The sequence below is a fragment of the Budorcas taxicolor genome, chromosome 16, assembly GCF_023091745.1.
Source record: "Budorcas taxicolor isolate Tak-1 chromosome 16, Takin1.1, whole genome shotgun sequence".
Lineage (NCBI taxonomy): Eukaryota > Metazoa > Chordata > Mammalia > Artiodactyla > Bovidae > Budorcas > Budorcas taxicolor.
Window position 1 is genome coordinate 22238658 of NC_068925.1, and position 27911 is coordinate 22266568.

The following is a 27911-nucleotide window of genomic DNA, read 5'->3' on the forward strand; positions in this document are numbered from 1 at the left end:
TTTTCCTATTTGGAACCAGTCTGTTGTTCCATGTCCAGTTCTAACTGTTGCCTCCTGACCTGCATCCAGATTTCTCAAGAGGCAGGTCCGGTGGTCTGGTATTCCCATCTCTTGAAGAATTTTCCACAGTTTATTGTGATCCAGAGTCAAAGGCTTTGGCATAGTCAATAAAGCAGAAATAGATGTTTCTCTGGAACTCTCTTGCTTTTTTGATGATCCAGCGGATGTTGGCAATTTGATCTCTGGTTCCTCTGCCTTTTCTAAAACCAGCTTGAACATCAGGGAGTTCACGGTTCACGTATTGCTGAAGCCTGGCTTGGAGAATTTTGAGCATTACTTTATTAGCATGTGAGATGAGTGCAATTGTGCGGTAGTTTGAGCATTCTTTGGCATTGCCTTTCTTTGGGATTGGAATGAAAACTGACCTTTTCTAGTCCTGTGGCCACTGATGAGTTTTCTAAATTTGCTGCATATTGAGTGTACCACTTTCACAGCATCATCTTTCAGGATTTGAAATAGCTCAAGTGGAATTCCATCACCTCCACTAGCTTTTGTTACCATACAGAAATGGTATGGACCTAACAGAAGCAGAAGATATTAAGAAGAGGTGGCAAGACTACACAGAAGAACTGTACAAAAAAGATCTTCATGACCCAGATAGTCACGATGGCGTGATCACTCACCTAGAGCCAGACATCCTGGGATGTGAAGTCAGGTGGGCCTTAGAAAGCATCAGGTCCTGCACATGAAAGGGCAAAGCAAGCCAGAATGTCATGTACATTTCTATGGTGCCTTCCTGTGAGTAGCACAAAGCACTTTTATTCTGTTTATCCTCACGATATTCTATAAAGTAGCAGTTATCTTGCTGGTGACTCAAATGCCATTGTTTGGTATTCATTTTTCCCTGGACACTTGGCAGATACATTCTTTCGGGAAGATTATGTAGTGAATAAAGATTTGACCTATGATCTTTGGATTTGCGGTTTAAGAGGCAGGTCTTGAAGTTTGGTCATTTGTTCCTGGTCCCAAGTGAACTGTCTACATCACGAAATCATAATATAATTTGTTACTGTTGGCAGTCTCTGTTCAGAAAAGGCCAAGGACTGAACTACCATGAAGAATGAATTAGCTATTAACTTTTACATTTTATTTCCTTCCTCTTTAACATTATAGTTTTTATTATCCTGTAATATGTGAAAGGGATAAAATTATCCATTATCAGAACTCTTTGAAGAGAGAGATGAAGTGGTGAAAGAAAATATCTTGTTGTGTCCCCAAAATGAGTCCGTTTTCCACTCTTGTGTCCTTGCCATTATCAAACCACCCACATCTAAGAAACAGAGGCAAAAATATGGATAGAAGCAAAAATAAAACTAAATTAAAGACTTCTTAAGTAGAAAAGTACCTAGCTGCTTTAATTATTTATAATTTTTTCTTTTCAATATACTGTTTTTTTAAAAGATTTTTTTTTACTCTTTAGCCAATATCCTATAAATCTCTCCTGTACATGTGAACTGGGGTGAATTTGTGTGTTGTGGGGCTTGAAGCTTATACAATTTGGGGATCCACGTTTAAGAAGATAGTATGGGTCAAATGGTAAAGAACCTCCCTGCAATGCAGGAGACCTTAATTCGATCCCTGGTTTGGGAAGATCCCCTGGAGAAGGAAATGGCAACCCGCTCCAGTATTCTTGCCTGGAGAATTCCACGGACAGAGAAGCCTGGCAGGCTATGGTCCATGGGGTCACAAATAGCGGGACACAACTAAGTGACTGACACTTTCATTTCACTTCATACAATTTCATGAGGTGTGTACTTGTTGATGACAGCCACATCTCTGGAGCAACATGAGTCTTTAGATGATGGGTCTCGATTCTCCTGTGTTTTCTGTGATACATGGGTTTGTTGTGTCTCTGAAGGTGAATGGTGTTTGTAACTGCAGGGAAAGTACCAGGGAGTGCAAAGAGTGTTTCATTTCAGGAAATCCTTGGGTTTGTATGAAGACTTCTTCAGGGCCAATAGTATATGTAAGTTAAAAGTAATAGTTACAGATGCAAAAAAAGATAGTGTACAGTTACAAATACAAGAAGAGGAATACTTTTTTAGTGAGCAAAAATCATTTTGTACACATTTCAGGTGTTAATGTGTACAATACCAGAATTCAAAATCTCAAAACAGAACAGTAGTTTTATTAACTGCCTGGCTGCTCTATAATATGTGTTCTCTGTATTTTGGCCTCATACTCTTTCATTGCTTCTTTTGACAGTAATTTTGTTATATTTTCTAGAGAGAGAAGGAGAATTTTATTCACTCTTTTCTCTAGGAATGTTGACCTAAATTTCTTATTACTACAAAACAAGTTAAATGATGTATTTCTATTTGCTCATGCTGCATTGCTGAGCTCAGTTTTGAAACGGGAGAACTTCCATTTATAAGGTAAATGATGAGAATCAAATTCTCCATTTATCACACATGTGAATTTTACAGTGATTTTCCATGGTCCAGTTTCTGGCAGTCTATACCCCTTTTGAAACCCTGTTTCTTGTCCACTACCCACAGACTTTCAGAGCCACACACCTCAGGACGTTTGTGTTGCCTTGCAGTCTCTAGGTCTGCGTCTTTATTTGTGATGCCTGGTGAATCTGCACAGTGAGTTGTAGGAACATTCCTGAAAGTTATTCCTATATTGGGATCACTAACAGATTTTAAGTATACTTGGAAGTACCAGAAAAAAAGTAATCCACAAATATATATGTAAATATATCCAACTAAACTTAAATATATGAAAGTGAAATTGTTAGTCAGTCAGTCGTGTCCAACTCTTTGCAACCTCATGGAATGTAGCCTGCCAGGGCACCTCTGTTCTTGGACTTCTCCAGACAATAATACTGGAGTGGATTGCCATTTCCTTCTCCAATATATGCAAATATATCCAACTAAACTTAAATATATGACTGCCTTCTTTCTAGCTTGATCCCGAACATGTCTATAGCCACTCGCATGCCACCCAACCCGGGCATGATAAAGGATAAGGCAGAATATAGAGAATCAGTGGAATTAACTGATTGTTTTATTTTTATCAGATTTTACCAAAAAACACAACCATGTGAGCACATTGCCAGGGTCCCTCCCTTTGTCTTGGAGAGGGCCTACCATAAACGAGGGGCCCAAAGGTTATGCTCATCAATTTCACTCTTATTTCACCGGTGGTTGGACTTCATTTTTGTACTGTGCAAACCCTGCTGCTCTGGTTAATCTTGCTCACATAAGATTCAACTTTTATTTTAATGGGCTTTAAATAATCATCTCCTTAATCAGATAGCCAATCTAGCGTTCAGACATTTAAATAAATTATATTATTTTAGTCCTGTTTTTGAAATTGAAGCACCTGATTTTCTTTGGCTGTCTCTTATTTCTTTTACATTTTATTTTATAAACTCAGGATCTATTTACTTCCATCCAGTACATTGGTAAGTTTTTAACGTATTGGGTTAGGGAATAGAGACAGTTCTCATTAGATATTAAAAAATAAATTATATACATATGTATATTGTGTATTTATATGTATATGTATGTTTGGTGGTTTAGTCGCTAAGTCACGTCCAACTCCTGTGATCCCGTGGACTGTAGCCTGTCAGGCTCCTCTGTCCATGGGATTATCCAGGCAAGAATACTGGAGTAGATTGCCTTTTCCTTCTCCAGGGGATCTTCTGGACCCAGGAATCGAACCCTGGTCTCCTGCATTGCAGGCAGATGATTTACCAACTGAGCTATATACATACATATTGGGAAGCCCAGTATGTATGTATACAAACATACAAATTCAGACTCATATAAAATTTTCAATACTGTTTTTTTTTTAAAATAACATTTGACTAATGTTTATTGGGACTATTCTCTAATCACAATCTTAAAATATATTCAGTACCAAAACCTGGTAATACAAGGATAAAAGCAGAAGAATAAATTTGTTCATATTATACCATCCCAAAGAGAACCACTGTTAAAATTTTGGTTTATGTTCTTCCAGTAATTTTATATGCATGAATAGATAAATGTTATAGATAATTATATAGAACATGTACATATATGTATGTCTGTTTTTTACTTAGAAATGGTATCCAATACAGTTTTAAGAGAAAATTCAAGTCAGAAAATAATTAGGACAAAATGTTTCACAAAAGTTAATTCCCATTTCCTCAGTGTAAAATGTTTCTCCACTTATCCTTGTCCCCAGCACACCAGACTTTAAATTGCATTGTATATAAATCTTTTATGGAAAATAATTTACAGCTAACTACTATGTACTTATTTCTATTGGTTTTGTATACAGTTAATGTTGCTGGTAAGTTAATTGCAATCAGTTCTATCCATTTCTTCATTGATTAGACAAGACTGAGTTTGGGGTGATTCCTTTCGATATCACTAATTTTATTAATAATATAATGAAACCCCAAATCTAGAAATCCAAGGAAATTAATACCATTGCTTTAACTAGATCTGATGAAATAACTGGGTCTGTAATACCTTGTAGATTTGAAGATTTATTCCTCTTATTTTGACTATCCTTCTGTTTTTAGGATACTTCATAAATACTTTATGGGCTTTCCTTGTGGCTCAGTGACAGAGAATCTGCCTGCCAAGCAGGAGACATGAGTTTGATCCCTGGGTAGGGAAGATCCCCTAGTGTAGGAAGTGGCAACCCATTCCAGTATTCTTGCCTGGGAAATCCCATGGATAGAGGATTCTGGCGGACTGCAGTCCATGAGATTACAGAGTCAGATGCGACTTAGCAGTAGACTTTCACTTCACTTTCATAGATACTTTAGATTAAGATCAGTTCTAAGTTAGATGCTGTTATAACTGATACACAATGAAGAAGTGGAATTTGTTAGCTCATGGTTCATCCTAGCTCTTCTGCAAGACCAGAAGAATAACTATATGTAGATAAGCCCTGCTATCCCTATTTATCTCCCTCTTCTGGATTGGAAAACTTCAGATGTCTTTCAACTAAGTATCTGGTGGCCAAATTGTAAAATCTCAGGCTTTGGTAAAGTTCATCTCCTTTCTTCCCTTCTCTTTTCTCCTTGACTCTTCCTCCATACCTCTTTCCCCAGCCTTTGTATCCAACAATCAAACACAGGAATTGAACCTGGGTCTCCTGCATTGCAGGCAGATTATTTAACCTCTGAGCCACCAACGAAGCCCATAATCAAACACACTTTGTATTAAAAGTAGGAACATAGGGAGAGAAACTATACTTTCAAACGTTTCCTTAAAATGAACTCTTCACTAAGTCAGTGGTTAAGATACTCAATCATTGTCTAATGTAGCTAATTTGGTCAAGATCACTTTTAAGAACATGAGTATTTGTTAACTTTTGAGTTTAAGTTAAGGTAGAGTCCAATATTCCCTGGTGGCTCAGCAGTAAAGACTCCTCCTGCAGTGTGGGAGACACAGGAGATAGGGGTTCAAACCCTGGGTTGGGAAGATCCCCTGGAGAAGGAAATGGCAACCCACTCCAGTATTCTTGACTGGGAAATCCAGTGGACAGAGAAGCCTGGCAAGCTACAGTCCATGGGGTCACAAACAGTCGGCCAGGACTGAAGTGATTGAGGACAGCATGCATAGTCCAACACAAGAAATTATCTATGACCTTAAGATTCTATGCAGAATAAATTAGATAAATATTTTAAAAGACACAGAAAGTGTTCTCAGTAGTATGTGTTTTTATTATAGTCACAAAAAACAAAGAGGAATTGCAATCATTTATTTTTAAGTGTATATAAAATGTTTCATTTTGATGTGTTGAGCATGATTTTAAGAATTGTCATATAAAGTGGCAAGTTTCCTGTGTAACCAATAGTCTTGCCAATTACTGTTTCTATCTACTGTAAGCCTTGACAGTTGGAAGTATTTCAGTCAAAAAGTGAGTTATGTTATCCACACAGTATCACAACAGACAGTAAAATAAAGGATGAGAAAATGGAAGGAAGGTGTGGAGAAAGGAGGAAGGGGGAAGAATTTATCTTTAATTTATCTTTATCTTTATCTTAATCTGTGACTATCCATTGGACCTAAAATAAATAAACTGCATGTCTTAATTAGCTATTATTATACTGAAAGATTTGCCAAAGTGATATAATCTTTCTTAGTTTTGAGAAAAGTTATGTTTTCAAGATGTTTATTAGTTTGTCTCGCTAATGAGTTGAATTTTAATTTTTTTTTCCTTAAATTTATTTGGATTTAGTTTTCCATTTACCTTTTTAAAATCTATTTTAATTGGAGGTTGATTGCTTTACAATATTGTATTGGTTTTGCCATACATGTGCTGTGCTTAGTGGCTCAGTTGTGTCTGACTGTTTGCGACCTCATGGACTGTAGCCCACCAGGCTCCTCTGTCCCTGGGGATTCTCCAGGCAAGAATACTGGAGTGGGTTGCCATGCCCTCCTCCAGGGGATCTGCCCAATCCAGGGATTGAACCCAGGTCTCAGGCATTGCAGGCGAATTTCAGTTCTAATATCCATTTGAAATGAACTGTGATCATGCAGTTCAGTCAGTTCAGTCGCTCAGTCATGTCCTACTGTTTGCGGCCCCATGAACTGCAGCATGCCAGGCCTCCCTGTCCGTTACCAACTCCCGGAGTTTAACCAAACTCATGTCCATTGAGTCGGTGATGCTATCCAACTGTCTCATCCTCGGTTGTCCCCTTCTCCTCCTGCCTTCAGTCTTTCCCAACATTAGGGTATTTTCAAATGAGTCAACTCTTCCATGAGGTGGCCAAAATATTGGAGCTTCAGCTTCAACATCAGTCCTGCCAATGAACACCCAGGACTGATCTCCTTTAGGATGGACTGGTTGGATCTCCATGCAGTCCAAGGGACTCTCAAGAGTCTTCTCCAGCACTACAGTTCAAAAACGTCAGCTCTTCAGCACTGAACTTTCATTATAGTCCAACTCTCACATCCATACATGACCACTGAAAAAACCATAGCCTTGACTAGACGGACCTTTGTTGACAAAGTAATGTCTCTGCTTTTTAATATGCTATCTAGGTTGGTCATAACTTTCCTTCCAAGGAGTAAGCATCTTTTAATTTCATGGCTGCAATCACCATCTGCAGTGATTTTGGAGTCCCCAAAATTAAAGTCAGCCACTGTTTCCACTGTTTCTCCATCTATTTGCCACCAAGTGATGGGACCGGATGCCATGATCTTCGTTTTCTGAATGTTGAGCTTTAAGCCAACTTTTTCACTCTCCTCTTACACTTTCATCAAGAGGCTCTTTAGTTCTTCTTCACTTTTTGCCATAAGGGTGATGTCCTCTGCATATCTGAGGTCATTAATATTTCTCCTGACAATCTTAATTCCAGCTTGTGCTTCCTCCAGCCCAGCATTTCTCATGATGTACTCTGCATATAAGTTAAATAAGCAGGGTGACAATATATAACCTGACGTACTCATTTTCCTATTTGGAACCAGTTGCTGCCCCCAATCCCTCCCAGCATCAGTCTTTTCCCAGTGAGTCAACTCTTCACATGAGGTGGCCAAAGTACTGGAGTTTCACCTTTAGCATCATTCCTTCCAAAGAAATCCCAGGGCTGATCTCCTTTAGAATGGACTGGTTGGATCTCCTTGCAGTCCAAGGGACTCTCAAGAGTCTTCTCCAACACCACAGTTCAAAAGCATCAGTTCTTTGGTGCTCAGCCTTCTTCATAGTCCAACTCTCACATCCATACATGACCACAGGAAAAACCATGGCCTTGACTAGACGGACCTTAGTCGGCAAAGTAATGTCTCTGCTTTTGAATATGCACATTAAGATAATATAATTTTGTTTTACTCCTATTAATTATTTGTATTTATGCTCTATGTTCATATGTTGCCTTATGATCTTCTGTATTACTATTGAACTCACGTCACTAAAATGATTCTATTTATTTTGCTTACATTCTTTATTATATAGCCATCTCAAAAGCAACTTCTCTGTCAGCTTTTATTGAAATAATGTCAGAATTATCGTTGAGCTTTCCCTAACCTTCCAAGGCAGAGTTGTTTCTTTTTTCCCCCTCTGTGTTTCAATATAACATTTACCACTGGTGTTATGGTTACATCTACTTTGGCCTAAAGTAGATGAACTTATAAAAGAGAGCAATCATGTTGTTTTAACATCCCCAATACCAAAGTAGGTTCATAAGTAATGTTAATTGACTAATAAATGAACAGCTTATATACATGTCATAATTCTGATTTATAATAATTTCAGATCAAAATAAGAAAGGAAACTTTTATCTCCATCTCAGTTATTCACTAGTTCTTCTTTGCATTAAAAAACTATTAAAAATAATTATTTTGAAAGCTGTAAAAATTTTTAGTAACTGATTTTTATATTGCTAAAATATATTATGTATTTTAAATGGGAAATTTTGTATAGAATGAAAATGCATAGGGTAAACTAACAATTTTAAAGACTTCATATGTCCCAAGTCAAACCAAGTTTTACAACCAGATAGCATGGAGATGAATTTCAAACTCAGATCTGGCTGCCTTCAAAACCACACTTTCTCTTTATGTTATAGTTTGAAGGCAGCTGAGAAAGGTCCTATTTCAAGAACATTTTCCTGGATGATGGCTGAAATCATATCTTTGAAGTTCTATTCATTTGAAGGTATCTAGTAGACAACATGGGCTTCCCTGATGGCTCAGTGGTAAAGAATCTGCCTGCCAATGCAGGACATGCAGGTTCAGTCCCTGGATTGGGAAGATCTTCTGGAGATGGAAATGCAACCCATTCCGATATTCTTGCCTAGGAAATCCCATGGACAGAGAATCCTGGCAGGCTATAGTCCATGGGGTCTCAAACACAACAACAACAGTAGACAACATATTCAGCATCATTACCTTTAATCCCTGTGTGAATTAGCTAATCAATTCCTTTAAACACCAGGAGGTAGAAGGCATAAGTCTAAGATGCAAGATCCTCTCACAAGAAGACAAGGGGCACTTCTGGGTAGCTTTTAGGCAATGTATATGCTTTGTTAAGGAAAGAGAAGAGTCAGGCTGGGTACTTGTCTATTAAGTATTTTCATCTCTGAGGCATCAGCTGAACTTCTGAAACAACGGAAATCCTATTGTACATGGAGTTACACATTGTTTTGTGATCATATTATTTCAGGTCAAGAGATAGCTCTAAGAACACAAATGTCTTTGACACCTCACTGTCGATCTGACTAGTAATATTTCTTTCATTATGTTTCATTCATGATGAATGCTCATGTCAGTGAGAGAACTGAGACATAACAATGTCCCAAATGATAATACTGAAGCTACAGTTATTGATATATTCAGTAAGGGTCTTCCCTCTTAGCTAAGCTGGTAAAGAATCTTTCTACAATGCAGGAGACCTTGATTCTATTGCTGGGTTCAGCTGATCACTCCAGTATTCTTGGGCTTCCCTGGTGACTCATATGGTAAAGAATCCACCTGCAATGTGGGAGACCTGGATTCAGTCCCTGGGTTGGGAAGATGCCCTGGAGAAGGGAACGGCTACCCACTCCAGTATTCTGACCTGGAGAATTCCAGAGGCACTTGGCAGGCTACAGTCCACGGGGTCACAGATAGTATAGTTAATGGTAGAAGTGAGGCACAGTATTTGCCAAGAACCATTGTGGAATGGTCAGGACAGAAAATTGGCAAAGAAGGGAAAGAAAGGTGATAAAGAGCCCAATATTTAAACCCACTTATCCCTGCTTAAGTTCAGAACAAGTTGAGAAAAGAATAGATGGAAATCAATAGTATTAGTTTTATTAGCAGTGAGAGCTGGATTGAAAGTTTACAGGAGAGATGAAATAACTAAGTAAGCACGGACCCAATAAAGGTGGGAGAGGATGTGTTGACAAGCATAAAAGTTGAAGGCTGTAATAGATGAAGGAGAATTTAACCCTGTAAGTCAGAAGGAATGAAACAAGTGTAGGATCATATATGGATATTTTTGTAGGGATGATTGAAAGTTGAAGCAAATTTGCATTTTGAGAACTTCAAAATCCTAGTTGATCTTCTAAACTCATCCTGAGAAGATTCAGAGACAGACAGGGGCTCTGAGGGACCAGCTAGATTTGAAGTCCACGAATAGGTAGTGTCTCCAGTCTGCCAGGTTATATGATTTATTCCAGCAGTTATCAGCAGCCTGAGCTTGTAAACATGGAGAATAACAGTAACAACACTTAACAGTCATTGAAGGCCTACTATGAGCTAAGTATTTTAATTGTTTTATAAGAATTACCTCTCTTAATTCTCATTACCACCCTATGAGGTAGATAGTTATCCCCAATTCATTGATGATGCACAGAGAAATTAAGAACCTAAAGTCAGTGTTAGCGTGTGATGGTCTAGACCAGGGTTCACATTCACAATGAGTACATGGTACAGCCTCTTTTAAAAAGTTAGCATTTATTGAGTAAATGCTATGTCCTGGGCACTTTTCAAAGTGCTTTAGCTATATTAACATATTTAAACTTACATATGACCTAATGGGGCTTCCCTCATAGCTCCATCAGTAAAGAGTCTGCCTGCAGTACAGGAGACCTGGATTTGATTCCTGGGTCAGGAAGATCCCCTAGAGAAGGAAGTGGCAGCCCACTTCAGTATTCTTGCCTGGAGAATCCTATGGACAGAGAAGCCTGGCAGGCTACAGTCTATGGGGTCACAAGAGTAGGACACGACTGAGCGATAAGCACCAAAGCACACACGCACACACATGACATGATGGGGTACTTCTGTTATTTCAGAGGCTTTCCTGGTGGCTCAGACAGTAAAGAATCTGCCTGCAGTGTAAGAGCCCTGGGTTCAATCCCTGGGTTGGGAAGATCCCTTGGAGGAGGAAATGGCAACCCACTACAGTATTCTTGCCTGGAGAATCTCATGGACAGAGGAGCCTGGTGGGCTACAGTCCATGATATCCCACAGAGTCAAACATGACTGAAGTGGCTTAGCACAGTACCCATGTTACAGTGAGTTTAAGTAATAAAGGCTAGGATCACAGAAGAAGTGAAAGATAGAGTTGGGAATTCAGATTTAATTAATTAACCAGTAAGTTTTACTGCATAGTTGAATGGATTATGGTTTGGGGCATGGCCAGGATGGTGGATGTTGGAACCTGAGTCATTAAAATAACCAACCATGTGATTCAGATTACTAGGGGAAAAAAGTGAGGGCAAGAAGAGGTAATAGATTAGGAAAAACTTGAGAGATCACTCCGCTTGAGATCTTTTGGGAATCAATCTTATGGTTAACTAAGCATGTGGGATCTAGGAGACTAGAAAGTTAAGAGGATTAGATGTTTGTGTCTAAGCTTATTGAATTATTAACAGAGAGCAGACTTGGATGACGAGGTTATGTAGGGCATGGCTAACGTTGTATCAGGGTGAAGGTCAGTGAAGGTGAAGGAGTCGAAGAACTGTGAAGATCACTGTTGGAATGGTTGCCTGTCTATACATGAAAATCACTTAAAATTTTGCCAGAACGCAAAGTAGAAGGGAAGCCTGAATGACATGCCAAAGGCTATCATGAATATGGAGGAATGCCCAGCGAGTCTGTATATAATAACCATAAGGAAGGACAAAAGAAGAGATATTCAGACTGCAAGAAGGTAGATGCAGCAAGATTTGAAAGTGACATTGGGGCACTGAGATAATGCAAATCTATCCCTGGTCACTGCGATCCAGGGAAGTACTGCATCTGAATGCTTTGCTCAGGAGGGCTGCAAGGGAAGTGTTGCTCTGACAAGAAGGCAGCCTCAGTTATAACTTTTAAAAAAGGTAGAAAATGTATTTATTGAAAAGTTTGAGGCCATAGCCGAGTGGGTTAGCATAGACAGGAGATGCGTTCCACATGGCAAGGTTGAAAAGATTCTAAGGCAAGGGAATGAGGAAGAGTAACAGGGTAGTTGAGGATGGATATACCAGCAATGTAAAGGAGAGCTGTGATTAATTTAGCAGAAAACTCTTTGGGCAAACTCAGTTTCACCAAAAAACAAATAGACAGTTGCTTGATCCAACTATATCCTATTGTGGAGAAATTTAAGTTGCTGTGCCTATTTTTTATTTCAGCTAGTACAGTGATATTATAGAGTGGAAGTGAATTATGGATTAAAAAGTACAAGGGTAGTACTATTTCCTCAAATTTTGAAGGAAAAAAAAACCCAAAACGCATACAAACTTGTAAAACAACCCAGTAGTACATCACCCAAAACAGAGACCAGACTGTTATTTGTTTTAGAATAGGTCAGTTTCTTGATCAAAATATTAATTGGCCAAGTTCTTTTGAAAAAATTATGTTATCAAATTATATTACCACCAGAGGGGCTTATAGTTAAAGTAGTAATAAAAGATAATAGGGTCATGAAGCATATGGGATGGAATTTTCTAGGATCCTTACCATTGAGGAGACCAGAGCAAAAATAGGAAAGCAAAAAGATAACTTAAAAAAGCTAAAATAAAATTTTTATTTCTTGGAAACATACAGAAAAGTACAAAAATCGTTATCACCGAGCTCAGTTGTCACAAAGTGGCAGGTATAACTGATATCTGGTAGGTACTAGTTCATAATTTCCATCCAAGAAGCCACAGGTCTTCAGAACAGAACTGTGTGAGAACATAGTGGTCTGAAAACGAGGTGGCCTTTAGGATCTGGACACAAGATTGTAGCCAACCAGATTAAGGCAACATAGTGTTCTACGGCCAAGAAGCATGGATAAAATTAAAAATTTTGATAAGACTTTGATAAAGTTTAAAATTAATTTCTCTTGTTTCCTTAAGAAATAACCCTTCTTCAATGACTCATGGGATATCAGTTTTTTTTTTGCAGAGTCCTATAGAACACTGGAAATGATGCTTGACAAATGCTCCATTCCATTGGTACATTTTCTTTAACAGAAGAAAAATTTCATTTATTTGCCTGTTTCTATAATGCCAAGCATTTTTATTTTAGCTACTAATTTCTTGGAAGTCACCTTTTAACCCCAAACTATGGAATTATCTTCAAACCAAATCCTCTGTTGAAGAACCAAGCAAGACAAGTGAAGTTGCTCAGTCGTGTCCGACTCTTTGCGACCCCATAGACTGTAGCCTATTAGGCTCCTCCGTCCATGGGATTTTCCAGGCAAGAGTTCTGGAGTGGATTGCCATTTCCTTCTCCAGGGGATCTTCCCAACCCAGGAATCGAACCTGGGTCTCCCGCATTGCAGGCAGACGCTTTACCGTCTGAGCCACCAGAGAAGCCCCATGCAAGAGAAAACATGGGGTTTCCAAAGACAGTAAAAAAAGGTGTGTAACTAAAGGTTTCTAGAGGGATGGTGATCATAAAAACATCTTTTGCTGTTTCCTCTATTTTCCTTAGGGGATCCAGGTTTCATTCCTGTGTGTAAGAAGCCAGTTCAGAATGTGTGGCAATTGTTTATCAGAGGAGTCACAGTGGGGAGTTTCCAGATCACTGTGAATGGGGTGTCCACTTTCACTGCTCTACTGAGAATAACTCTTGATCTAGTCACCCAGGAATCTCTAAGCTGTAAATCCATAGGACCTCTCAGAGGTCTGCATGCTGCCCATCACTCCAGTGATCCTGTGGCCTCCTCTGGCCTTGGTGACAATATGGTCAGCTTTTCCTCCCACTCTTTGATCATTTCTTCTAACTTTTTTCCAGTAATTCCTGTGTATCTTGTTTATTCTGTTATTATATGGGACTATTTATAGCTTTTTAATATCAAAGTTATTTAAGATTCTCTTCCTTTGTATGTTGTGTTTGTGTTATTGTTTGCTGGGAATGACTTCTCCCCACTTTACACACCAAACAAATCCCATCTTTTCTTTCAAGATCCTGCTCGACACTGGGCATCCTCCCCGCCCGCCCCCACCCCCACCCCCCCCGCCCACGACAGTCTCTTCCAGGATGGCCTTCTGTCCATGTTAACAGTAATTTCACTATTTTGTATTTGTTTTCTAAACTATCGAGGCTGTGACTGAAATTGAAAGAGAGGAATCAAAGCCAAATCTGGAGAACCTGCCAAGCTAGTAGACAGAAGAAAAGGTTAAGGAAGCCAAACTGGGGATCATAGGGGTGGTGGGGGTGATGGTGGGTGCGCCTTGCTACAGATTGGGGGGTGGAACAGGTCTAGAGAAATGCCTAAGGAAGAAAACAAGGAACTTTCATCAGTTTTTGCAGGGGCCAGTAACATTTAGAGGTAAAGAGAGAAAGGAATCGTATAATGGGCAAGATTTCCCAGGAAATCTTTCACAGGAAATCTTTCACAGGAAATCTTTCTTAGTAAATCTTTTGATAATGCAATACGGTTAAAGGAGAATCCTGACTGGGGAGGAGGAAGATATTCTTTCAGTCCCAAGGTTTTCTGAGTCATCATGATAATGCTGTATTTTGGAAACCTCAAACCAGCCTCCTCTTCTTTTTTCCTCCTCACATTCAATGAGTCATGATGTTTCTGCCACAAGAACAGACTCTGCTTCTGCAGAGGTCAGCTGTCACCTTCCAGTTACCTCTTCAGGTGTGCGGTGTCTGTCCTTATGCCGTTCCACCCTCCCTGGCATCTGACCCTGGTGACCTCCTCCACGAAGCCATCTTCTCCCTCACGTCATGCCCAAGCCCTCCAACCCTCGCCGTTCACTCTTTCCAGTGCCCTTCACTTCCTGAGCTTCTCTTCTCCCTTTTACTTCTTATAAATACACACTACGACTTCTTCCTTGGAAAAAATTCCCTCAGTCTCTCTGCTCTCCCTCAGTGACTCCATCCATTTTCACACCTCCAGCCATTTTTCATTCAGGAAACACTCTGGTTGCTGGCTGTGACCACTCGCTTAAGTTCCAGACCTACTCTGAATGCTTTGTGGGAAGCTCAGTCCTAATGTCTGCCAAACAGAGGTGAATATTCCCACATAACTGCTCTTCTTGCTAATTCTCTGCCCGGGTTCTAAAGGCAAGATTTTCCCGCAACTCTACACTCCCTTATATTCTTCTTGATTAACCTGTTATCCGTGTTTTTTTGCCTCTGTTTCCATAAAATGCTCTCTGTCCATGTCACTCTTCTGTTCCCACCAGTCTCTGTTCTTCCCCCTGGGTGAGCAAGCTTCACCTCCTTCACAGACTTCTCGTCTTATGTCACTTAAGCAGATTAACATGGCTTGATGGTCTGCTCGGAGCCAGGTAGTGAAAAGGGTAATGAGTCAGGGTTCTCAACTCTTCTTCAAAAACAAAAGTAAACGAATACCTGGACATGTGCTTCAAAGATGCCAGTTGAATTGGTCTAGGGTAGGGCTTGGACATTAGTATTTTTCGAACTCTCCAAATGAATTTGATATTTAGCCAGAGATGAGAACTACAAACTTAAGTATACAAATGCCAAGAAAATGGATGTTGTTCTTTATGGAGCTTAAATTCTAATAGGCGGGGAGACAGATATTCAAGAACAAATAGTCATATATGTGTAAAATTAAAAGTGATAAGTGCCATGAAGAAAATGAACAGGGAACTTTGAGAGAAAGGATATAGTAGGACAATGTGTGTGAAAGCACAAGTCTTTTCAAAGGAGTAATATTTAATGTGAATTTTTAAGGATGAGTATAGTTTGGCCAGGCAAGTAAGCAGATAAGAAGAAAAACATTTTTGATGAATTTGAGTCATGGAAGAGCCTGGCATGCTTTGAGGAAATAAAAGCAAGCCAGTGTGGATGGCATGTGGTGAGGGATGGGAAGAGTGGCTGAAATGAGGTTGGAACCGAAAAAAGGACTTTGTTAAGACTTTGTTAGGTTTTCTTAGGTGCAGTGAAAAGCCATATATAGCATTTTAGAGACAAAAACAATTTCTAAATTTGTAATTTTACTCTGGTTTCCCTGTAGAGGGTAACAGGGGTTCAAAACAGAGCAGATGGAGGGAGACTAAATATAAGTTTGAAGTTAGATAAGGGTGGTGGCCACGGATATTAATAGAAGTTTACAGATTGGATATATATTTTGAAAGAAGAATTAATAGAATTTGTTGGTGGAGTGGCTATAAGCAATGAGGGAAGATCACTCATCATCAAGGATGTTTCTCAGGTTTTCGCCTTAAGATATTGAGAGCTGATGATGCCATTTACCTTTTTTTTTTTCTAATAGGCTTTGTTTTAGGGCAGTTTTAGGCTTGCAGCAAAATCAAGCAGAAGGATTTTCATGTTCCTCATGGCTCTACACATTTCTTTACCTACTTTTGCCTTTTCTGGGTGTTTTATACAAACACAATATACAATATGTGGTATTGCATGAAACTTCCTTTATTTTTCATAACGTTTTGAAGATTCTTCCATGTGACAGCATGTATCGGTATTTCATTTCTTTTTATTATTGAATGGATAACTACATTCTGTTAATTTATTAACCTATTGATAAATATTTGGATTACATCCAGTTTTTGGCATCTATGACTAATGCTACTATAAACATTTGCATGCAAGTCTTTGTGTGGACATATATTTTCATATCCCTTGTGTGGATTCCCAGGAATGGGATTGTTGTATTATATGTGAAGCACGTATTCTACTTTTTAAAAATAGGCGTTTTCTTTTTTTTTTTTTTTGAGCAATGTTAGGTTCATAGCAAATTTGAGCCAGAAGTTGCCGTATAAAATCAGTCCTCCATATCCTCAGAATCTGCATCTGTAGATTCAACCAACCATGGAGTCAAGTCTCAAAATGCCTGAAAGTTCATAAAAAGCAAAACTTGAATTTTGTGCACAGGCAACTGTTTACATAGCATTTACATTGTGTTAGGCATTGTAAGTACTGTAGAGATGATTTGACATATGAGTGTGTATGTGTGCAGCTTATATGCAAATACTCCACCATTTTATATAATGGATCAGAGCATTCTTGCACTTTGATATCTGCAGGATTGGGGAGGCAGATCTTGGAACCAATACTCTAAGGACACCAAGGGATGACTGTACTCTCTACCCCCTCCCACATCAGTTCAATTCAGTTGCTCAGTCGTGTCTGACTCTTTGCGACCCCATGGACTGCAGCACTCCAGGCCTCCCTGTCCATCACCAACCCCCGGAGCCTACTCAGACTCACATCCATAGAGTTGGTGATGCCATCCAACCATCTCATCCTCTGTCATCCCCTTCTCCTCCGGCCTTCAATCTTTCCCAGCATCAAGGTCTTTTCCAGTGAGTCAATTATTCACATCAGGTGGCCAAAGTATTGGAGTTTCAGCTTCAGCATCAGTCCTTCCAATGAATATTCAGGACTGATTTCCTTTAGGATGGATTGGTTGGATATCCTTGCAGTCCAAGGGACTCTCAAGAGTCTTCTCCAACAACACACTTGAAAAGCGTCAATTATTCGGCGCTCAGCTTTGTTTATAGTCCAATTCTCACATCCACACTTGACCACTGGAAAAACCATAGCTTTGACTAGATGGACCTTTGTTGGTAAAGTAATGTCTCTGCTTTTTAATATGCTGTCTAGGTTGATCATAGCTTTTCTTCCAAGGAGCAAGCATCTTTTAATACCATGGCTGCAATCACCACCTGCAGTGATTTTGGAGCCCAAGAAAGTCAGGTCTCTCACTGCTTCATTTCCCCGTCTATTTGCCATGAAGTGATGAGACCGGATGCCATGATCTTAGGTTTTTGAATGCTGAGCTTTAAGCCAACTTTTTCACTCTCCTCTTTCACTGTCATGAGGCTCTTTAGTTCCTCTTCACTTTCTGCCATAAGGGTGGTGTCACATTGTTATTCACCCAAACTCCATAATGAGGGCTCACTCTGTGTTGCGTATTCTACTCCACGCTCATCTTGCCAAGTGTGGTTTTTAGGAAAAATTGGATGTAATTCTTATCTTTGCTCCTCTGTTAAGTGAGATGTTTATCTGCTCTGCTTTTTATAAGGTTTTTTTATCTTTGATTTTATTGAAATGTGAATATGATACACCCACCTAGGTGTAGGGTTTTGAGGGTTTTTTGGTTCATTTTGTTTGGCATTTATCCTGCTTGGTGTTCTCTGAGCTTCTTGGATATGTGATTTGGTGTCTGACATTAATATGGGGGAAATCCTCAGTCATTGTTTCTTCAAATAATTCGTCTGTTCCTTTCTTTCCTTCCTTTTTTCTTCTTTTGCTTTTTGAAGTTTCTCCTGAAATATGCTCTAGGTCAGAAATCTTTCCTCAGCCTTGCCTAGTCGACAAATAAATCTATCAAGGCATTCTTCATCTCTGTTATAATGTTTTTGCTCACTGGCATTTCTTTTTGATTCCTACTTAGAATTTCCCTATCTCTGCCAGCATTGCCCGTCTGTTCCTGCATACTACCTACTGTGTGTTCAATCCCTTCACTTATTAATCACAATTGTTTGAAATTCCTGGTCTGAAAATTCCAATATCCTTGCCATGTTAGAGTCTGGTTTTGATGCTTGCTCTGTCTCTTTAAACTGTGTTTTTTTTTTTGCCTCTGTTCCCACTGGGTCTGTTTCTGTAGGCTTTGTGTGCCAGTAGGTCCTGCTTCATACTTCCCCCTGAGGTTGCTTTCTAAAGGAGAATGCAAAAATCAAGAGATTCCCATTCTATGTAGAATTAAGTGCAGTCTTGCAGCCTTCTGGAATTTGGTTCTGATTTATCTTCACAGGCTCGTTTCTGACTATGGCTTCCTGCATAAATTGGCCGAAGTAATGTTCATTGAACATGTTCCCTATGTTTTTTCCATGTCTTTATTTTTACCATCCCCTCAGCCTGGACTACTGTTTTTCCTTTTATTATTGTGAAAATTCTACTCATCTTTAGAACAAATTCAGATCCTCTTTCCATAGGGTTTTCTAAATGATACATACCTTTACCATAACCTTTGGTGTATACTTCTTATACAGGTTATTAGAGGATACTTACCACAGGCTGGTTATGTTGTTATCAGTAACAAAATTGTTTTCCTAATCCCTCCCACCTCCTCCACCCAAGAACAGCTTGATGGGAGTGATCACTTTTTATTCATCTCTGTACCCACCCGAGATCCAGCAAAGTGTTTCTATTTTTTTTTATTGTATTGTATTTTATTTTATACATTTTTTAATTTTTATTTTTACTTTATTTTACTTTACAGTACTGTATTGGTTTTACCATACATTGACATGAATCCACCACATGTAAAGTTAGTGGATGCTCAATATTTATTGAACTGAATTAATATGTAGAAAATGTTTTCTTATTAAAATCTATTCATTTAAATCAACATTTCATGAGAATATTTTAACATATGATAATAATGACTAGGGTATCCTAATGATTCATAAAATCCATTTGTTAACTAATAAAGCCAGCTATACCTGGGATTTGCATTTAACATGGCATGACCCCTCTTTCTTTTGACTGAAGACATTTAAACATTTTATTTCTTCATAGAGTGAAAGATGAGAAAAAAGCATTTGTAGTCAGTAAAATTAAAAAAAAAAATATTGCCTTGAATAGGTAAGAACGATTCCAAATTAGGGATTCTCTGTGAATCCCTAATGTTTCCCTGAAATTGTTATTCCTTCGCAGTGCTGTGTTGAGGGTTAACATGACTACTGTCTGTATCTGAGAAATGACCATATTTCCTTTTCGTTCTCAGCAAGAGTAATTGAATGTAGAATATCTTACTAAATGCTGGCCTGTGACATTGTTAACACTCTTGACTATCTCTTAATGGCAGAGCAATTGTTTGCTGAGTGGGAGTTTTATAAATCCCCTGGCACTAGTATGTCCCGATAATTATGATGAAGTACATTGGTCAGTGTTGATTCAGTAGTCCCTACCCCGGCAGATATTTCATTCACAGTTCCCTGGCCCACTTCGACTTTTCCAGTTATTAGAGACCTTTACTACTCTTCTGTGTGCTTGCCTAGCGTTATTTTTTAACATCATATTTTATAGAAACTTAGAACCCACACAAATTTTAGACAGTCCTCCATTTAGAACAGCTCATCTCTCATGGTATTCACAGAATCTAACTAATGGGGCAAGAAAATACTCTTTTAAGATCTTTTTTAAAATTGAAGTATAATAAAGTTTACAATGTTTTGTTAGTATCAAGTGTACAGCAAAGTGATTGGTTATACATACATATATTATATATATTCTTTTTCAGATACTTCTCCATTATAGGTTATTACAAGATATTGAGGAGAACTACATTCAGTATTTTACAATAAACAATAAGGGAAAAGAATCTGAAAAAGAATATACATATGTATGTATAACTGAACCACTTTACTGTATATTTGAAACTAACACAGCATTGTATATCAACTATACTTCAATAAAAAAAATTTTTTTTAATTGAGTATACTGTGCTATAAGGTAGCTCCTTATTATTTGCCTATTTTATATATAGTATTGTATATATGAAAAATACTTTTAAATTTTGTTTCTTTTTATGGCAATCAGTGGCTCCTGTTTGCTATGTAATTATCATTTGCAGAAATAAAAGTTAAATACTCCCACCTACCCTGTAGAGTACTTCATTCCTGGAATAAGCAGTTACTTTGAAGGAAATGGCAACCCACTCCAGTATTCTTGCCTGGAGAATTCCATGGATGGAGGAGGCTGGCAGGCTATAGTTCATGGGGTTGCAAAGAGTCAGACACGACTGAGCGATTTCACTCACTTTTGAAATCATGAGAAATCATTGTTTCTCATCTGATAAAATCTGAAATTGAAGCACTAGTATCTGTGCTATGGGAATTATAGGTGTATGTGGCCTGGTTTAAAATTCTTTTTATTTTTCAGAAACTGGTTTTAAAAGTAAACCTCAATAACAAGGAGAAGAGAAAAAAATTAGACCATGGCTTCCTCCAGGCAATTACAAAATAAAGGTCAGCGTATGAGTGGAAAATGACCATAAAAACATTCTTCATGAAATACAGCAGTAGATGTGCCAAATATAACAACTATATCCATTTGCTTTCAAATCAATTGCATTTTTAAAGTACTTTCCCTTAGAATACTTTGGTGTGAGGATAGAAACTGAGGAGAGCCAACTGATAGATTGTTAAAAATATGGAATGGTTCAAAATATTAATGTAATGCTAAGGGTGACTGGGTAACAAATGGTACATTTGCTCGTTGTTCAACCTGACATAATTAATATTCCAGGTCATGCTTAAGTTCCCATGATGGAGGGTCTGAAGGGGGAAATTCAAGAAAAATATATATCTATTATATAACTCATTGCCTTTTTTTCCTTTCCTTTTGACGAGTCAGAATCATAGCCTTAAAAAAAAAAAAAAATCAGCGCTTTCACACCTCATTTGCCATATTCACCACTGGGCCACCAGTCAGCAGCCAGGCCTGATCCAGGGAGGTCAGTAAGAAGCTATTAGCAGCGTCCTCTCCTGAGATTTCTTGGGTCTTATTGAGTTGAATGTTAGCATGACAGTACTGCAAATAACTCAGTTGTAGGCTTCTTTTTTTTTTCAAACAGTTAGCACAGATTTCCCCATAGTGTTGGTCACTCTAGAAAATTATTGCTGAAAATGAAGTCCCCAAAGCAAGCTTGGCAGTAGCCCTTCTAAGTTGTGAAAAATGTGAAAACGAAAAAATATGTCATAGTCCCTGAGGATTAACTTTTTACTTATTACTGTGACTCATAGTAATAGTTTTTTTAAAAATTCACAACAAACCCTTAGTTACAAAGTGGCTTGCAAATTAATGAAATATAGCCATTGAGACAGTAGTTAAGGCTGTTTTATTTACTTAAAGAAAATAATAATTAAATGAATACTGTATTAATATAAATAGGGTATCTGCTTGCTATAGGATTGGGGGGTGGACCATTTTCATTGACAAAAGTTAGGCAAATGTATTAAATTAATTTCTAAAATACTGACACCTTGAAGATTTTAAATGATACATTTTCCATTCAATTAAAATATATTTTTCATCTGTATATGATTGAAATTGCAAAAAGAATACACATGAGGAGGTCTCCATATACGTTGCAAAATATAATTTAAGAAAGCTATCATTTCTACCGATCTATTTGCATTTCCCATCTAGCCTATGTATACATGTGCATGCAAATGTGAAGGAGATCAAAGATTTCTAATGGGGTAAAGTTAACAGTGGGTTGCTGTTATTCAGGTAGATAGATTTTTTAAATGATAAATTATAATCTAGTTACATTGTATGCATTTTTCCATTTTATTCTGTAAGATTATGGAAATGATAAGCTAACAGACTTCAGTTAATCAGATCATCACAAAACGGAATTCTATTTTCTTGTATGTCTTTCATAAACTATGAAGATTTAATTCTGCTTTATGTCAGACTAGTCTTTTAGTCTATTTAGTCTTTTTATACTATTATATCAGATATAATAGTATAATATTTATTATTTCTCATTACAATTGCTATATAGTCTCATCTTAGAAAATCACCCAAAAAATCATATTAAAATTACCATCCACTTGAAAGTTACTATCCACTGAAAGCTACTTTGAATATATGTGTGTATAGATTTTCTTATATTATTTTCTTATCATTAAAAATATCTGCTTATGCATCCACCTTGTTCTGTATTTAGTATTATAGTAAGAATATGTTAACATGTCATAAAAAATGGCTTATACAATGCCTATAATGTTTTCAATACTTTCTTTCTTGTATGAATTAATAGGGGAAAATCCTCAAAGAAGAGTCAGTTCAAAACATTTTTAAAATAGGTAAATATACTTACATTAACTTTTCCTTAGCACAGGAAAAATTGAGTTGGAGGTGACTCAATGGGTGCAGAATAATTTGGTTCTAGATCACAGTGCATTCAAAAGCAAAGTGAAACCTAAGTGTTAAGAAAAGTGAAAGGATATAATCTAAAACTTTAAAAGAAGTCAGTAAGATTTTGAAATAAAGTAAAATTTTACTAAGATATTTATGTGGCTTGGGAAAGTAAAAGTAAAATAGACTTCATGGGCCTTTCTGAACAGTGCATTGTTTTTCTCTATAAGCATTTAGCATTCATTTTTTGAGTGTCAAGCACTTTGGTAGGCCCTCAGTTCAGTTCAGTCCAGTCACTCAGTTGTGTCTGACTCTTTGCAACCCCATGAATTGCAGCGTGCCAGGCCTCCCTGTCCATCACCAACTCCCGGAGTTCACTCAAACTCCTCCATCGAGTCGGTGATGCCATCCAGCAATCTCATCCTCTGTTGTCCCCTTTTCCTCCTGCCCCCAATCCCTCCCAGCATCAGAGTCTTTTCCAATGAGTCAATTCTTCGCATGAGGTGGCCAAAGTACTGGACTTTCAGCTTTAGCATCAGTCCTTCCAAAGAACACCCAGGGCTGATCTCCTTCAGAATGGACTGGTTGGATCTCCTCGCAGTCCAAGGGACTCTCAAGAGTCTTCTCCAACACCACAGTTCAAAAGCATCATTCTTCGGTGCTCAGCCTTCTTCACAGTCCAACTCTCACATCCATACATGACCACTGGAAAGACCATAGCCTTGACTAGATGGACCTTTGTTGGCAAAGCAATGTCTCTGCTTTTGAACATCCTATCTAGGTTGGTCATAACTTTTCTTCCAAGGAGTAAGCGTCTTTTAATTTCATGGCTGCAGTCACCATCTGCAGTGATTTTGGAGCCCCCAAAAATAAACTCTGACACTGTTTCCCTATCTATTTCCCATGAAGTGATGGGACAAAATGCCATGATCTTCACTTTCTGAACGTTGATTTTAAAGCCAACTTTTTCAAATCGCTCAGTCATGTCCAACTGTTTGTGACCCCATGAATCGCAGCATGCCAGGCCTCCCTGTCCATCACCGCCTCCCGGAGTTCACCCAAATTCATGTGCATCGAGTCGGTGATGCCATCCAGCCATCTCATCCTCTGTTGTCCCCTTCTCCTCCTGCCCCCAATCCCTCCCAGCATCTGGAGAAGCAAAAATACCTAAAACAGAGTCCGTGTGCTCCAGCTGCTTGCTTAGGGAAGACCAACACACACAAAGATAATTATGAAACAATGTGATAGGCACTATGATAGACTTATCCCCAAGCAATTAAGGAAGCATTGGGGATAGGACTTGAAATCTAGTCTGAGTTGATACATTGTTGTTTGTCACCAAGTCATGTCCAACTCTTTGCAACCCAATGGACTGCAGCATGCCAGGCTTCTCTGTCCTTCACCATCTCACAGAGTTTGCCTGAGTTCATGTACCACTCCTTGGCTCTCTCTCTGTCCTTTTCTGAATACACTGGCTGATACCTTGACAAATCAATCTGTGGGAAATTATCATGGCTTGATAATTCCCTTCCTGTGGTATTAGTTAGTCAGCTCAGTCATATATGACTCTTTGCGACCCCATGGACTGCAACACGCCAGGGTTTTCCATCCATCACCAACTCCCGGAGCTTGCTCAAACTCATGTCCATCAAGTCAGTGATGCCATATAACCATCTCATCCTCTGTCGTCCCCTTCTCCTCCTGCCTTTAATCTTTCCCAGCATCATAGTCTTTTCCAATGAGTCAGTTCTTTGTATCAGGTGGCCAAAGTATTGGAGTTTCAGCTTTAGCATCATTCTTTCCAAAGAACACCCAGGGCTGATCTCCTTTAGAATGGATTGGTTGGATCTCCTTGCAGTCCAAGGGACTCTCAAGAGTCTTCTCCAACACTACAGTTCAAAATTAGATAGAGGTTAATATGGGCTTCGGCATCCCTGGTGGCTTAGATGGTAAAGCCTCTGCCTGCAATGCGGGAGACCCAGGTTCTGTTCCTGGGTGGGGGAGATTCCCTGGAGAAGGAAATGGCAATCCACTCCAGCACTCTTGCCTGGAAAATCCCATGGACGGAGGAGCCTGATAGGCTACAGTCCATGGGGTCGCAAAGAGTTGGACACGACTAAGTGACTTCACTTTAATATGAGCTTCAGACTTTATTTTGGGGGGCTCTAAAATCACTGCAGATGGTGATTGCAGCCATGAAATTAAAGGACGCATACTCCTTGGAAGGAAAGTTATGACCAACCTAGATAGGATGTTCAAAAGCAGAGACATTACTTTGCCAACAAAGGTCCATCTAATTAAGGCTATGGTTTTTCCAGTGGTCATGTATGGATGTGAGAGTTGGTCTGTGAAGAAAGCTGAGCAGCAAAGCATTGATGCTTTTGAACTGTGGTGTTGGAGAAGACTCTTGAGAGTCCCTTGGACTGCAAGGAGATCCAGCCAGTCCATTCTAAAGGAGATCAGCCCTGGGATTTCTTTGGAAGGAATGATGCTAAAGCTGAAACTCCAGGACTTTGGCCACCTCGTGCGAAGAGTTGACTCATTGGAAAAGACTCTGATGCTGGGAGGGATTGGGGGCAGGAGGAGAAGGGGATGACCGAGAATGAGATGGCTGGATGGCATCACTGACTCGATGGACATGAGTTTGAGTGAACTCCAGGAGTTGGTGATGGACAGGGAGGCCTGGTGTGCTGCAATTCATGGTGTTGCAAAGAGTTGGACACGACTGAATCCCTGAACTTGAACTTGAACTTGAATGTGGGCTTTCCAGGTGTCACTAGTGGTAAATCATCTTCATGTTTATTCAGGAGATTCAGGTTCGATCCTTGGGTCAGGAAGATCCCCTGGAGTCGAAAATGGGAACCCACTCCAGTATTCTTGCCTGGAAATCTCCATGGACAGAGAGCCTGGTGGGCTATAATCCATGGGTTCACCTGGCATGGCTATAGTCCATGTGGACACAACTGAACACACACACACAGAGGTTAATACTTACTGAGGAGTTAGCCTGGAAATATAAAATATGAAATAAAATATATTTTATCTCATGAAATAGATCTTCCCTGATAGCTCAGTTGGTATATTTTATCTTATGAATAGGTCTTCCCTGATAGCTCAGCTGGTAAAGAATCCACCTGCAATGCAGGAGACCCCAGTTCAGTTCCTGGGTTGGGAAGATCCCCTGGAAAAGGGATAGGCTACCCAGATAGGCTACCCACTCCAGTGGGCTTCCCTGGTGGCTAAGAGGTTAAAGCATCTGCCTGCAATGTGGGGGACCTGGGTTGGGGACCTGGGTTCGAGACCTGGGTTCGATCCCTGGGTCAGGAAGATCCCCTGGAGAAGGAAATGGCAACCCACTCCAGTATTCTTGCCTGGAGAATCCCATGGATGGAGAAGCCTGGTGGGCTACAGTCCATGGGATCGCAAAGAGTCGGACACGACTGAGCGACTTCACTTTCACTTTCACTTCACCCACTCCAGTATTCTTAGGCTTCCCTTGTGGCTCAGCTGGTAAAGAATCCGCCTGCAATGTGGGAGACCTGGGTTCAATCCCTGGGTTGGGAAGATCCCCTGGAGAAGGGAAAGGCAACCACTCCATAGTCCATGGGTTCGCCTAGCATGGCTATAGTTCGTGTGGACACAGCTGAACACACACACAGACACAGAGGTTAATACTTACTGAGGAATTAGACTGGAAATATAAAATAAAATATATTTTATCTTATGAAATACAAAAATATCCTATTCCCCAGGATAGCTCTTCAAAGGCAACTACTGTAGTTAATCATAATACTTTAGAGTTGCTTATTCTAAAGAGGTAAATATAACAACTAGAAATATTTATGAATCTGATAGTGGCATAAGAGAAAAGCACATTTTTAGGAAAAACAGGCTAAATGGATACATTCTTTATATTGAATGTCTACAGAACAACCAAACAAGTCATTCTGTCCTTTAAAATACAGGTTTTCTTCATGAATATGCATTTGTATGTACGAAAGGAGTAAAAACTGTAGTTCTATATGGTTTGTGTATTCAAACATCATTGAATTTTCAGAAAATGGACTACAAACTTGAATTTAACCTTTATTCCATGTACATCTATGGAACCGCTATTGCATAACAGGAACTGTATTAAATAAGTCTTGACTATTTTGATGCATAGTGTGACAAGGCCAGTGATAAAACAACAAGGGCAATGTTACATTATAGAACCATGTGGATACAACTCATTAAATAAAGGATGCATACATACAGCTGATCCACTTTGTTGTACAGCAGAAACTAACGCAATATTGTAAAGCAATTATATTCCAATAATGAAAAAGTATAGGCTGTTATTTGAATGATTATATACATAAACACACACACATATATATATACACACATATGTACATGCACATGTATTCTATATATATATACCATTTAGATTATTATTTTAAAGAACTTAAAATGACTACCATTAGTTAGATTGTATAATGAATAATCATTCAAATAATCAAATATTTATTAAGTTCATACTTTGTACCTGAAACTGGTTCAAACATTATATATTTGAGTTTGTGTGTGAATCTATGACTTCTAGAGATGGTTAAATATACATATACATAGTTAATGGTTAGTAAACAACATGAATGCCTTAAGGTCCTTCTGTTATTTTTTTCTCAGGTACAATTATGTCAAATATGTCATGTGTGGCAGAAACTATAGCTCAGTTGTTCTTAGTGTATTTAGTTTTCAACCATGAATGGTTCCAAAACTGTTGGCCTGGAGACAAAGGGTCTTTTGTAATCTCCTTAGACAAATTGGACTTCCCTGTGGTTCAGAGGGTGAAGAATCTGCCTGCAGTGCAAGAGACCTGGGTTTGATCCCTAGGTCAGGAAGATCCCCTGGAAATGGACTGGCAATCCACTCCAGTATTCTTGCCTGGAGAATCCCATGGACAGAGAAGCATGGCGGGGTCGCAAGTCCCACCCTGAGCAACTGAGCTACTGAGTGACTAACACTTCTTTCTTTCACTTAGATGAATCTGAAGTCCACCTCTTACATAGTTTAAAATAGTCAAATTTGTCTGGGACAACTTTATCTTACCTTTATTTTATGTGAAAATTAAAGATAAAACCAAAATGATGT

At 38.9% G+C, this 27911-nt stretch overlaps 1 protein-coding gene across 1 annotated transcript in view; it reads left to right on the forward strand.

The window, feature by feature from the left end:
- Positions 1 to 27911, forward strand: part of SPATA17 (spermatogenesis associated 17) — a 235063-nt gene that overhangs the window by 120999 nt on the left and 86153 nt on the right. The gene's annotated exons all lie outside the window — the stretch shown is intronic.